A 14,160-nucleotide genomic window follows, 5' to 3' on the forward strand; every position below is an offset into this window, starting at 1 on the left:
TTTGATCATCTCACTCTTCTTTACAGAAGAAAACATTTTTTTATTTTTCTTTTAACCGAGTGGCACCCACGAACTGGCTGCGGTCCGGAAGTTCACTGGGGCACTAAACCGGTTTACCGCAGAGGCAGACAACAGCGCTGCGTCCTCCTGCAGATCCCATCTTTTCTTACATGCATAATTCAATGTAATATCTTCCCATTTTATGGAAGCTAAATATTCATGAGTGATAAGAGCTCTGGGCAAACTTTCCCAAAAACTTGGCGATTCCCCTGAAAAACGCACTCCCCCGCCACCGCCGTCGCCACGTGCTTTGGCTGTTTTTGTCGGCGACCCCTTCGCTTTAACAAGATCAATATCGCGGCATCGCCTCGTTCGCGTGCAGCGGTGGCGGGTTGCGTTACAGCATCCCTGGCAAATAAAGTAATGAATTCACGGTTTGACACAAAGGCAGATGAAGGCATATTTGAACACTCAAAAGAGGAGAGCAAGGGGAGAAGAACGGAGACAACATTCCCAAAATTAATTTTCATCTCCAGGGTTCATGCATATTTAATGGGGAGCGCTTGAATATCATAGGGTAATACTAGCCCGACGTGCATTCGGAGGCCGGGTTGCAGGGAGAAAAATAAACGACCGTGATCGTTGTCACGAGCAATAACTCTGCAGAGCTGGGAAACAAAATAGCCAGAAATGCTTTGATGAAGCAAGGGAGGATGGGAAAGAGGGAAGAGGGAGGGGGGTGCAGAGGTTAAAGACTGGTGGAGTGATGGTCCCTTTGGATACAGCTGCAGCAGCTCTTTGTTTTGCAGCGCTAAGAGGAGTTTTAGGGGGGGACTTGTCAGAGCAGGGGAGCATGGGATATGGGCGGCTGATGACTGAGTGACAGTAGTTGACAAGCTCCGTGTCTCAGGAGGCCCCCTCCCCCCTCTTTTTTTCTCCTTTCAATGAGTAAACACATCACAGAATCAGCACATGCAAGCATGCATGCACACGTGTCACCCTGCACAAGCACAGATACACACGTTATGAGTGGCGCAGCGAAACTCCGACACAAAGCCGCTGCTTTTAAAGCCGCCCGGCACAACCTGCGAGGGAGCTGCTGCTGCTGATAAGCTTGCAGCGTTTGCGTCGCTTCCCCACCTTGCGTGCCGGAGGTGGCGCAAACACCAGCGGCACCTATTTACCTATTTAAAAAGTCTGCGCTCCCTATCCCGCATGCATCCCACGTGCGCGCGGAGAGGAGAGAAAAAAAAAATGAGGCATGAAACGGCGTCGTCACGCCGAACAGAATTTTAATTAACGACCTTCTACTCCCTTCGGTGGGAAAAAGAAGAGCGGGAGAGAAAATGAAAAGGAAAGCGGCCTTTCTGAGGGGCAGACGGGGCCATTAGCACATGGCACTATCAGAGCGCGCCGCTAAGAGCCAATAGCGGAGCAGTGAGCGCCTCGCTGCCTCCAGAAAGCGGGAAACAACCTCCAGACCCCGCATCGGGGAGCGAGGGGAGGCTAAAGACTGATCTGAACAAACTTGATTAGACCAACTCTACATTTCTCTGCCCCCCTTTATTCCTCCCTCTGATCCTCCAACCCCCACATCGCCGCAGCAAGCTCCCTGACAGCTCGGGGAGAGCCCCACTAACTCATCCCCACATCGCAGACGCCCCGCTTGGTTTATTCGCCGCTAAATTGAGTCGTAAAGACTTGTAAAAATAACGACGGGAGCGGACGGTTGGCGTTCGCATGGGTCCCAGGTGGGCTGTTTGTCGACCCAATTAGGAGGAAAGTGACGAGAGCAAAAAGACGCTTGGCTACGTACGGCTGAAAGGTAAAGGTGCGTCCAAGACCTTGACCTTCCCACCTGCAACTAAAAAAGGTTAACTTTAAGGCGATAAATCCCAGTTAGAGCAAATCAATCCGTCATATTCTCTTGTTTCACAGGTTTCGCTTATTAACCCCTTTAGGATTGATTTCTCCTCCCGTGGCAGTTAACCCGTGTTTAACAAAGGCGCCGAAGTAGAGAGAATGCTAAATTCAGTCAGGAGCGATACAATTCATTAGTTGTAATTTGGCGACTGTGTACCTCATAAATCACGCTCTGCCGGGTGGTAGCTCTGCACCACCGTACTGTAGCAGAATAATGCAGGCTTGATCTGCAAAAAATCCTTTCTCCCTGAAGCACAATCGCAGACTCTGCAGCACAATAGAACCACACACACACACAAAAGGGACAATGTAAGTTATGCAGTGCTGCTAATATGCATCAAAAGTGTAAGCACTGAAAAATGTATAAGTCCTGCAGCGCTTAACGCCGCCTTTTCCTAGAAATATTTCACCCAGCTCTAACTCCTCATTTGCAGGCGGTTAGAGTGTGATGGAAACATTTAATATACAGAAAAAAGTTGACTGCCTCCGCTTGAGCTGTCGGCGTGTCGGTGGACGGCGCTTGCTGCAAAGACCCCAAGAGTTGCGGTGACTCATTTGTGCACATCTGAGCACGGCTGCATGCTGTCAAGTAGCTCGCGCTTCCATCTCATTCAGGACCCAGTCGAGTGTGAAGAAGGGATCTGCTCAGTGAGCCGCTGATAAAAGCTTTACCTGCTGCCTGTGTCACTGCCGATGTCTTGTTCCTCGCCTGCACTGAGCTTTTGGACAAGTGACAGTGGTTTCCACTCAGCGGCTGCGCTCTTCTGACTTGAAAGTTGCTGTCTGCAAAGCGGAAACACCGGCATCTGAGGAATTAGCATGCCTGTGGATGGTACCTTGACATTTGCCACCCACCCAAAATCTCGTTGAAGGCCAGACACTCACCATGGCAACTGTAGTCCCAGTTCTTAAGTTTGATGGGTACACTGTCTAACAAATCTGAATTATCTTTGGTGGAAGGAGGTTTAATGTAAAGCAACCCAATAATGTGGCGATGGGAAACTTTGACGAAAACGATACGGCAAAGCAGCTTTTTGCCATCTTAGAGTATAGTTGAATCCTTCTCATCCTCTTAAAGTGTGAAAATGACGTACTTTAACCAAATGAATTTCATAAACCAGAGGTGGACAAAGAGGGATGCATTCCTGCATGTTTTCCAACATATCTTCCTAGGGCATGTTCTAATTGGCCGCTCACACCTGAACCAGGTAATCAGTCATGAGTAGGGCAAGGATATCTGGAAATCATGCATGGCTCTCGAGGCCTGGAATTTCCCACCCTTGCCATAAACTCAAGACTTCAAGAAAACACCGGTGGGAGTTTAAAGGCTTTTCTCAGATCAGCTATCTTTTGGAAAAACTTCACATTATCCATCAGGTTTCTCTGCAGTTGGGAATTACTTTATCAATAAAAAGTTGCAAAGACCTTACTGAAATTTGGACCATGGTGGGGAACTTTCACCCCATTTGGAGAAACCTGGAACAGTTGGGCACAACCACAAGAATTTACAACCCACCAAGATGGCCTAACAAGAAGAAGCAGAAACAAATCCTATAATTAGTAAAAGGACAAAGACCCTGCTGAGAATAGTAAGAACTCTTCTCACATGTGCCAAAAGCATCTGGATTATTTCCAAAACTTTTGGACACAAGTTCTGTTAATTGATGGGAGAAATGCCTTACTTTTTAGGAAGTATGTGTGCTAGAAGTACAGACACCAGCAGTCTAACATGGTGGTGGAAGAGTAATAGTGCGAGGCCTCAGGATGTGGAGGATTAGTGATACCTGATGGAACCATAAACTAAGTGCCAAGAAACCTGAATGGATGAGTCGTTTTTGATATTAAACTTCTGCAACAAACAAAAGACACAATATCATGATTTACCACAGTCATAAGACATCCCGCCATCCATCTTCTTCTGATCATCCGGGACGGGGTCGTGGGGCAAGCAGTCTAAAGCAAAGATGCCTAAATTTCCCTCTCCTCAGCTACTTCCTCCAGCTTCTTTGGGGTAACCCTGAGGCATTCCCAGGCTAGCTGAGAGACATAGTCTCTCCAGCGTGTCCTGGGTCTTCCCCGGGGCCTCCGCCCAGTGGGACATCCCCGGAACACCTCTCCAGGGAGGTGTACAGCAGACGTCTGGACCAGATGTCTAAGCCACCTCGTCTGTCTCATCTTGATGTGGAGGAGAAGTGGTTCTAGTCCGAGACAGACGAGAGTATAACCCATGTGCTATCTTAGGGATGTTTACATTAAAAGATAGCACAAGGTTATGTCATCAAAATTTTATGACATTACGGTGATACATCATGTTCTTTATAGAGCTATTTCTGCACCTGCATGTCACCGACTTTATCTTTACTTACCTTTGTGTGTTGCATAAGTCTCTAGCAGCATGTCAACAAAAAAACTGTACGAACATTGTCACAGAGTAGTTTATGACCATTATACAGTATTTTGCACTTTGTACAAATTTACCCACTCTTTGTCTAAAGACAACCTGTATCTAACCCTAAAAGCAGTTGTGACGAAGCCAAAAGAAGCAATTCCAGTCATAGGCAGGATGAGCTCCTAGAGATTAAATTCAGTGTTAGAGGGTGACCATTTGATGGGTATTTTAGGGGTAGCTGTGAAAAACACCTTAAGAACATATATGACTTGAGGAAAAATGACTTCCACTGGGTATTCAGACAATAAAAAGTAGAATAATCCATGATCACAGGTCCATTTATTGCAGTCTTTCCCATACCAGCTGTGACGAAACCAGCATGACTTTGTTGCCTGATTTTTTTTCTTTAATCCCACTTGTTCACTGCAAAGAAAAAAAATCTGACAAATGGGACTGGTAGGTTCCTGCATTCTGCTTCACTGACTTGCAACAGAAAACAATCATCTTAGCCAGCGCTCAGTCTTCAAGCGCACTGACAAACCCTTAGATCATTCGCTTGTATGCTTCTGTGCCAGAAAAGCACCACAAAATGAAATCTCTCTCAGATATCTCAACAATCCAATCCCCTGCTTGTCCACAGAAGATCAAGAGGCTCTAGAGACCAGCTGATAAACTGTAGTCAGGTAAGAGAATGGGAACCCATCCATGATTTTGTATCCCTCACAGTCATAACATACCGGCACCTTTGCCAAGAACATTTCTCTCCGGTTTTGGAGCAATTTTTATTGATCTGATAAGGTTAAGTAAAGTTCAGCGGATCACTTCAAAGTGGACTGCCAAAGTTTGTTTAGGCAGAGTGAGCCTACTACTCTTTGAGGATCAAAGCAATGGCAGCTGAAGATGACAACGTCCGCAAACCTGCGATGTCTGCGGACAAAGCAGCCTTATCACATCCCAGGAATCGTATTTATTTCTCAAATTTCTTTTTCCTGGCTGAGATGGTGGCAAAACTCCGCTCTGGACATCTGTGATGGCAGCTGACAGACCAGTTAGGGAGATTTTCTGGACGCCCACAGAGCCTCGGAGCATGAAGAAAACAAAAAGCATCAAAAAAAGAAAAAGGAACTCTCAGCTCAGCAGAGATGTACCGGCCTTTTGGTTTCTTTTCTCCATCGGTGGGGGTGGGGCCACACAGGTGCCATCTGCACTGCAGAAAAAGCAAAGGATCCTCCTGAAGTTGAGGAACAATTCAAAAGAGCCTGTAATATTTTCAACACTTTAAAATCTTTGATTTAATCTGGAAGTGATTCTTTTTATCTTGTGTTTCCATGGAAACCAGTAAGGTTGGGATAGGGGAGACTAAGCAGGGGGGCCTGATAAGGGGAGGAAGGGAGAGTAGGATCGGAGGAGTGATGAGGAAGAGGGGGGAAGGTTGGTTCAGCAGTGGAGGGGAGCGGTAAAGGATTACAGTGGAGGAGAGTGTCTTGTCCCGGAGATTTCTCTCCCGCTCTGGTTCAAAAACTCCCTCCCATCACCTCCACGTCCTTGGCCCGCCTGCTCACAAAGGTATTTATCGGCCTTCGTTCCATTAATTATCATCCAATTAGCTTCCCCCATGGTGGAACTGCTGCAATCCTGCAAAGTGTCAAGTCCTGTCCACTTAGCGGCAAACGTCTTTGCCGGTTTGCTCTGAAAGTTTTCCTAAAGCATCCCTCTGCACACCGAAGCATCCATTAAGGCGCCATTCATCTCTCGGCTCGTACGTGAGCTGAGGCTTCATTTGCTGCTTGGACGATTTGTCACTAAACAGCTATTTTAGCTAATTAGGAAGGCAGCTTAGCTTTGTGTATTTGATGTCATTTGCGACTTTCATGTCAGGCTTATTAACGCTCCTTACACTCCTCGCGGACCGCTCTCATTCAAAAACCCTCTGAGGGCAAAAGTTTTCAGCTACTTTTGCGGGAGGGGAAGGCGTCTGACAGGCCCAAAGTACAGCTGGCTAATTGGTTCGCTTTGAGACCGGCCCGCTGAGCTGTGGGCAAGGACGGGCATGTGGCATCTCTGACTTGTTAGCACGGAATTAGCCTCTAAGAGTGAATTAGCCTTGCCGCCTCCGGCCACTAGCCATCACGCGTGGGGGGGCTCTGCACTTGGAGAGAGCTCTCACCCCTCTCCGAGAGTGCAAAAAACAAACAGACATTTGCAGCGTGCAAGCGCACACATGGATGCATCCTCCACACAAGAAACTCATTAAGCCTATAGCTGGAGACTAAACACCCCCAGAGCTTTAGGCTTTGTGCTTTGCATTCATAACAAATCAAATTCGAGTTTCTCATAACAGGCTCCTCCACTCTGTAGTCATAAACCCCCCCTGCCTCCATTAAAAGAAGGGGGGGAAAAACCCCGGCTGTCCTCGTGGGTAACAAGCATATTTGCTGGATGAATGCAGACAGTAAGTATGTTAATGTGTGTACAGGCGGGTCTGTGGTGGTTCTGTGTGTTGGGAAGGAGGAGGGAGGTGTTCTGTGGGCTGAGAGGCTGAGTCTGCAGCACATCATCCCACACACCAAGCACAGTGCCTGAGGTTGTTGATGAGTTCTTTAGCCATGCTGCGTGGACCCCCCCTCCACCCCCACAGTAGAGTATGCTGACAGAGCAGCTGCTGACATGGACTGAAACACACACACACACACATTGAAGGCTGCTGTTCTTTGATCAGACACCGTACCACGGTTCACGGAGGAGAGGATGCCGATGTTTTTAAGGTGACGGCGGGTCTGTGTTTGCTCGTGTAAGAGGAGTCTGTCAGCTGTCACTTAGATATGGGTCACGACTGGCGAGTGTGTCTGCCGTGTTACACTTCGAGGTGGCATTTTGACGGATTAGCTTTCGCCTTGTCACATAATTATGATAAAGGGAAAAAAAGAAGTGTGTCTTCATTTCTTAGGGCGGTTTCGGATCAGACAAGTCTGGCTAACTCCATTTGCTGTGTGGTGACTGCCTAAAAAGTTCTTCATCTTTTTTTAGTTTGCCTTCACACTGCACTTTTGAGGGTGGACCAAAGTGCCTGGATGTGTCATGCAGTTATAACTAGTGCTGTGATGCGATTAATTTTTTTGTGTAATGAATTAATAATAACCTATAACTAATTAATCTAACCTAATAATTGATGTGAAAATCCTCATTAATAGGTATTTTATCGAATCCTTAAATTGTGTTTCGATCAAAATTGACCCGTTCTCAAATGTAAAAATGTGTCGATTTTGACCCAGACACAATTTACAGATTAAGAATTTGTGACATTGTGGTTAAATATCCATCCATTCATCTATTTTCTAAATGCTTTGTCCCGTTTGGGGTCACAGGGGTGCCAGGTAGAGCACATAGTAAAAGATTAAAGTACAACAAAAAATGTGGCTTCATAAGGTTTTATTATTATTATTATTACTATACCAGATTTCCAACCATGAATTTCACACCACCATGTTTTTTTTTCTTGAACAATTAATAAAAAGTGGAAAACAAAACATCAGGTCCAGAGTGCTCTAATTGAGAAAAAAAAATTACTCATACCATAATACATATGTTGACACACTTTATCTTACAGTTTATCACAACAGCAAGATAATAGAAAAGACATGAGTGATTTCAAAGTTTCCTTCAACCTATTTGGTGAATTTGATCAATCTGAAGACTGTGATGTAGCAGGAGAGAATATGCAGTAGGAAGGAGGAGATGAGACACGAGCAGGAATTGAACAATTTTGACTTTGTTACTTTGTAACAAAGTGTTGCTTCATCTTCTCTAAAACAAGCAGTAAAAGGTGAACTCTCCCTCTGAATTAATGCTTTGATTCACGTATGGCGATCTACATGTCTACCACTTTCCTCCACTTACAACACAGCGAGGTTGGTGTAGACTCAGCAGCCGCTACCATGACAATGTGATGCACCATGTATCAAATAGTCTGGTCTTTGTGACAAAATATGCAAACTTTAAGATATAAATAGGCTAATAGTTGATTTAATATGAGTAGGATAACCCCCTTTGAGGTGTGCATTATCAGAAATGAATAGATTTCACTGTCCAATCAGATCATGCCTCTGCGTCGTTTTTCCCTTTCTGATAATGGACGCCTTATTGGACATTATTCTAGTTATAGATTAAAAATGAGATCAACAAGATAGTTTATGATGTGTTGTTTTGTTTATGCTCACACTTTGTTCTGCTTAAGTCTACCTTGTCACTTTTTTATCCACCACTTCAGCCAATCACAGAACAATATACCACCTAGTTCCAAGATGTGGACGTTTCTGTTCGTCAGGAAGTCTAGGAACATAATTAGAGACAAAAGTAAAATTAGACACATTTTGGTTGCACAAAAAGAGTTGGACCAACATGGCTTGACATCACCCATCAAACTTTATACTACAAGAACAAATCAATTAAGTACCAAAAATTGGGTTTTTAGGTGGAACAAAGTAAAGGGAGAGTTTTTCTTCAGTCCATTCATGGCTCCACCTACAATCAAGTAAACACACCCCTAAGAATTAGTATATTTGATTTCAATAAAAATAAAAAGCTAATTTGGAGAGCACACCCACGTATAGAAAATGCAAGAAACCTGTGTTCACTTACAGGGCGTGCAATGAGCTTAATCCAGTGTGGGTCCTTATGATAGGCCCTTCACGCAAGTGGGTCTCCATCATTGACTGTATAGGTCTCCATATGCCTTGAAAACACAGATTGTGTCAGTTCTCCAGAGTAAAAGCTCTCTGCCAAACCACCTGTGAAAATCAGTGAAAGGTGATTTGATGTGGCGACCCCTGATGGGATAAGCTGAAATTGCTGCCTTCTAAAACCAACCTCCAGTTGTCATTTGAGGAACTGCAACTTCTGATACTCTTAGATTGGCTATAAAATTATCAGCAGAGGATTGTGGTGTAACCCTTGTGCTATCTTAGGCATGCTTACATTAAAAGTGGGGTCATATGGACCCCATAAGACAGCATACTGAACTTTTTTTTTCCAAGGATTTTTAATCTTCATTGGTGTCTGTGGCAGATATAAAATTCTGTCTACCTTTGTCTTGGGAGGGTTCACACATCGATATAAAGGTGGGGTCATCTGGACCCCATAAGGGAACACAATTGAACCCAAGGCAATCCTAAGACAGCTTCAGCAACATTTAAAGTAAAACTAGAACAAATTTAAGATTTTCTCTTAATTTATGGTGGTTTGCTCCAACAAATTTATATCCGTTTTTTTTTTTTTTTTAGCTAAGAAGTCAAAGTAAAACATACTAAAAACAAATGATCTGAAAAACCTATTAAAGAATAACAAACTGATAAGAAAAACAATGTCACTACTTCCAGCTAAGAGCCTTGGTCAACTACGGCTACTCCAAAGAAAAAGAATCAAAGTATTTTTGCTCAAAGGCATATTTCTTCCAGTGGAGCTACATTTGTAATGAAAAGCTACTTCCAAATGTGAATACAAAGTGTGGACCCAAGATTGGATTTCTAATAGCTTTAAAATCAATCTGACTACACCTGACTCCAGCATCAGGCGTAACATCAGCCGCAGATGTTATTGATGATGCTTCCGGGTGTTTAAAGTGCAGACAAAAGATAAAAATATCAATCACGGCCCACAGAAACTGTCCAAATTCACTTGAAGAGCTGACATGAGCAGGAAAATTGCACATTAAGCCCGAGTCAGTTCAATCCGTTTGGAAAAAAGTGAAAGTAGAAATGTAATCAGGAAGCGGGGGTCTTAAAAAATAAAGCATCATCGGGGAGAGGAGTTTATGAATAAATCCTTGGTAATCTCTGTTTCTGCTGATGCTGTTCGAACTTTTTTTGACGCCTCGGCGGCTGCACAGACAAACGCAGTTATTGTCCTGGATGTGGCATTAGTTTGGAGGAGCAGGTGCCTGAGAGAGGTCATTAGACATCCTTAGATGCAAGCTCAATGGAGGGGGGGGTAAACATGTCCTTAAAGGACTGATTACAGTTGTGACCTTTCATCTGATGGCTCACTAATTGAATTGTGCGGTAAACAGATGATGATGGTAGTAGCGACAATGACGATGATAATGAAGGAAAGACGCCTTTTTCCCTTTTTTTCCTTCTCGTGAAGAGGAGGTAATAGTGGTAATTGTAGCTTAAATGGAGGGCACTGAAGGAAAAGTCCAAAGATGACATGAATAATCCAGGAAACGGCAAGATAAAGGCAGAAGCCACGAGCTCGCACTAAAATAGAACTTCCCTCACAATTATTACTGACACAGAGTGAAAATGATCATTATGGGGAACATATACAGACCATTAGTAATTTCCAATGAGCCACCGAGCTCAAAGGTAATGGTGCTGGAGGCAGGCAGAGCATGAATTTTTTAAAAGTTTTCTTACAGTAAAAAGGGAGAAATGAAAAAAATAAAAAAAACCTCAAACAGAGCACAGAGTCGCTCCAACCACTGCCTTTTTGATGCCACGTGGCGCAGAGGGGTGAAATGATTGACATAATCAGAATCATAATAATTGCCACGGAAATAACACTGCCAATCAAGCAATCATGTCGGTGTGCAGGCTATGGTAATTGGAAAACATGGTGACTGACAGTATCTGTGCGAGCTGTCCCCACAACACCTGCTGAATTCGAGCGAGGGATAACGCCGACAATGCCCCCCCTCGCCCCAGCCTCCATGACCCCAAACTGGATGAGGCTGGAACAGAAAATGGCCTGAATAGATGGAGGACAGAGAAGATGAACCGAGTTGTTTAAGACTGAGCTATGTGGTTCTCTGCATCTGAAGGATAGAAAGTAAAGCAAATTTCATTTTTACACATTTTTTGTGAGTTTAGTCTTTTTTCCCAACATATAACCCCAAAAAACACAGTTTAATTCATAGTTTCTTAGAGTCTCTAATTTTCTTATGGCAGATGGAATCTCATCATCATCAATACATGGACGTTGGATGTTTCCCAAACCAACCTAATACCTCTCTGGGTCGTGGAGTTGCTGGAGCCTATTTCATCTACTGTTGTGCAATAGCAATGGCTGACTAGCGTAGTGAGCCAACCCACTGAGATGCCACTTAAGTTAATGTGGGCGAACAGAGGTTGGGTTACCATGAAAACGGCGGACAAGCCCCACATTTTCTGCACACTTATAACCCCTGTGCTCTCTTATGGGGTCCAGATGACCCCACCCTTATATTGATGTGTGACCTCTCCCATGACAAAGGTGGACACGGTTTTATGTCTGCCACTTTTACTAGTGAAGATAAAAAAATCATTAAAATAAAAGTTCAGCACGCTGTCTTGTGGGGTCCAGATGTCCCCACTTTAAATGTAAACATGCCTAGAATAGCACAAGGGTTAAATCATATGGGGCCCATTTAGCCTTGCTAGCTGGGAGGTTTGTCAGTCAGTCAGACTTGACTGATTGACTTGTTTGTAACTTGCTAAATGTTAGCCAAATTAGAAGTGTTAGCCATATTAGCCTATTCACAAAATGCTTTTAACTCCCAACCTTGTTTGCAACACGTAAAAAAACAGACTGATACAACTAAGGTCACGTTAATGAAACCATGCTAACTCCGAAAACTTTAGTAACACATAAAAATACATAATCCAACACCAAAATGCGTTAGCTCAATTAGCGTATTCACAACCAACTTTGTTTGTATCACAAAAACTGTCATAACCAAAACAAGCGTTTCTCCGACACCGCTAACTCTTAAACTTGCTAGAAACACAGTCAGAGACCACTAAACAATAGCCGCATTAGTATAGTATTCCCTATAACACCCAAGCTTGTTAATAACACATAAAAAAACACAGTCCAACAACACTACACATTAGCCGCGTTAGCTTATTCACAAAAACACCCAACCTTGCTGTTAGCACGTATAAAAACACAGCCTAATATCGCTATATGTTAGCCGTTTTAGGATACTCCCAATAACACCCAATCTTGTTTGCAACTTAAAAAAACGCTAATATTTTGCAAGAGTGCTGCGTACCTCTCAAAATTATTTTAACATCAGTAAGTCCAACCAGAATTGATCCACCCGGTGCTCTGGATGATAAGGCGCATCTTAACTTTAAAAAAAAAAAAAAGAAAGAAAGAAAAAAGGGCATCTTTTAGTGTTGAAAATAGGGTAGTTTGTTTTAAATCAAGGCTATTATATTCTTTCATTTAAAGAGCTGAACATACCCGTCATCTAGGCTGTATAAACCAAAGTTTTCTCCCCAAGAAATACATTCTTTCTCAAGTTATTGATTTGCTTAATCCTGCTACTGCGTACAGGCCACATATGAATCTTTTTATGATACCAATATTGGGCGATGACTTTTAATAATGCATCTCTCTATTTTCTAAAATTAAATTACTCTCTGTGCCTCCCTCTTTGTCACCTGCCCTCCACACTAAAGGCTCCGCGGGAATCGTCTGCACAGCAAACCCACTGTGGCCTCAGGTTGACTCAACCTTAAGTTCACCCCTCTCTCACACCCCGTTTTCCTCGGCACACTAATCTCCCGGGTGCATTTTACTGCACACGGCTCGTTGTTTGTCTCGAGCTCGGGCTCCCAACCTAAGGGCAGGTAGCAGTAATGGGCTATACAGGAAACAACACGGAAAGGCAGGACCCTGTAGTGTAGATCATAATGAAAATAGGAAGGAACAGACACTGGGGTACACACAGACGCACACACAGGCAAACATATTTCTCCGGGAGCCACGGGGGAATCAAATCTCCCCGTGGCTTAGAAATGCTTTCTTGTGCAGAAACATGTCAGTTACTTGATTTTCCAGGCTTTTATGTAAAGTGGTCGTCTCGGTCCTCCCATCACGGAGGCTCCACGACTCAGGGTGTCTAAATATAAACACACTTTTTTTCCCCCTTTCTTGTCTAAACGGAGGTAACAGCAGGGAAAAGGTGCTTCTGAGTGATGCATTCTAAACTGGGGCTAGAATTGCACACAAAATTCCAACACTTCACATGTTCCAGGCAGGAATTTGTGACAAAACTGAACTGGCTGTGACAGCCTTTGGAGAGTGTGAAAACACTGAGCGTGTGTGTGGGCATATGTGCCCACATGAGTGATGGAGTGCGCTCACCAGACTCCCATGCTAACGTAGCTGTGTGAGTTTCTAAAAAAAAAAAAGCAAAAAAAAAGATTTTCAACAGCAAACAGTTTTGCTTTTTTTCCCTTTTCTTTTGCTAACACCTCATGCCCACTGAGCGGATTTGGTTCATTTTTTTTTTTGCATAAAAATTATGCAATTTTTTTTCCTTCTCCCACGTTGCCATGACGATTGCACCACGCTGCATAAAAATCTCAGATTTCTGTTGTTGTTTTCCACACAAAACTCACAAAAAATTGCTGTCACTTGCAATACTTTTTTTTTTTTTACTTTTGTATTCTACAAAGGCACTAAAACATCATTAGGCCTCCATTATTAAACAAAAATGTCCTCACACTTGATCATTTGCATTTTCAGAATGTTGCCGTGCAGGATATCAGACTACTAAACAGTCAATCAATGAGGAAATAAAAGTTAAGTATTAAAGTATTGCAATTTATTCATCAGAACAGGACTGTGGGAATAGAATTTGTTTAAAGATGTTTGTCATTTTTCAAAAAGCGGCAGCCCAATGAGAAATGACACAAAAAAATTACACTTGCTTCTCTATTTTCCTTCAGTGATCAGTGGCCCTACATGTAATTTATGTGAATAATTGCATATAATCTCATTTATTTATGCAGATAAAACTAATAATGCAGTTTAATGAAGACAGCCTTGACAATTTCAAATTCATCACTGTTTTATTGGCA

Source organism: Oryzias melastigma, linkage group LG20 (genome assembly GCF_002922805.2).
Source record: "Oryzias melastigma strain HK-1 linkage group LG20, ASM292280v2, whole genome shotgun sequence".
Taxonomy (NCBI): Eukaryota; Metazoa; Chordata; class Actinopteri; order Beloniformes; family Adrianichthyidae; genus Oryzias; species Oryzias melastigma.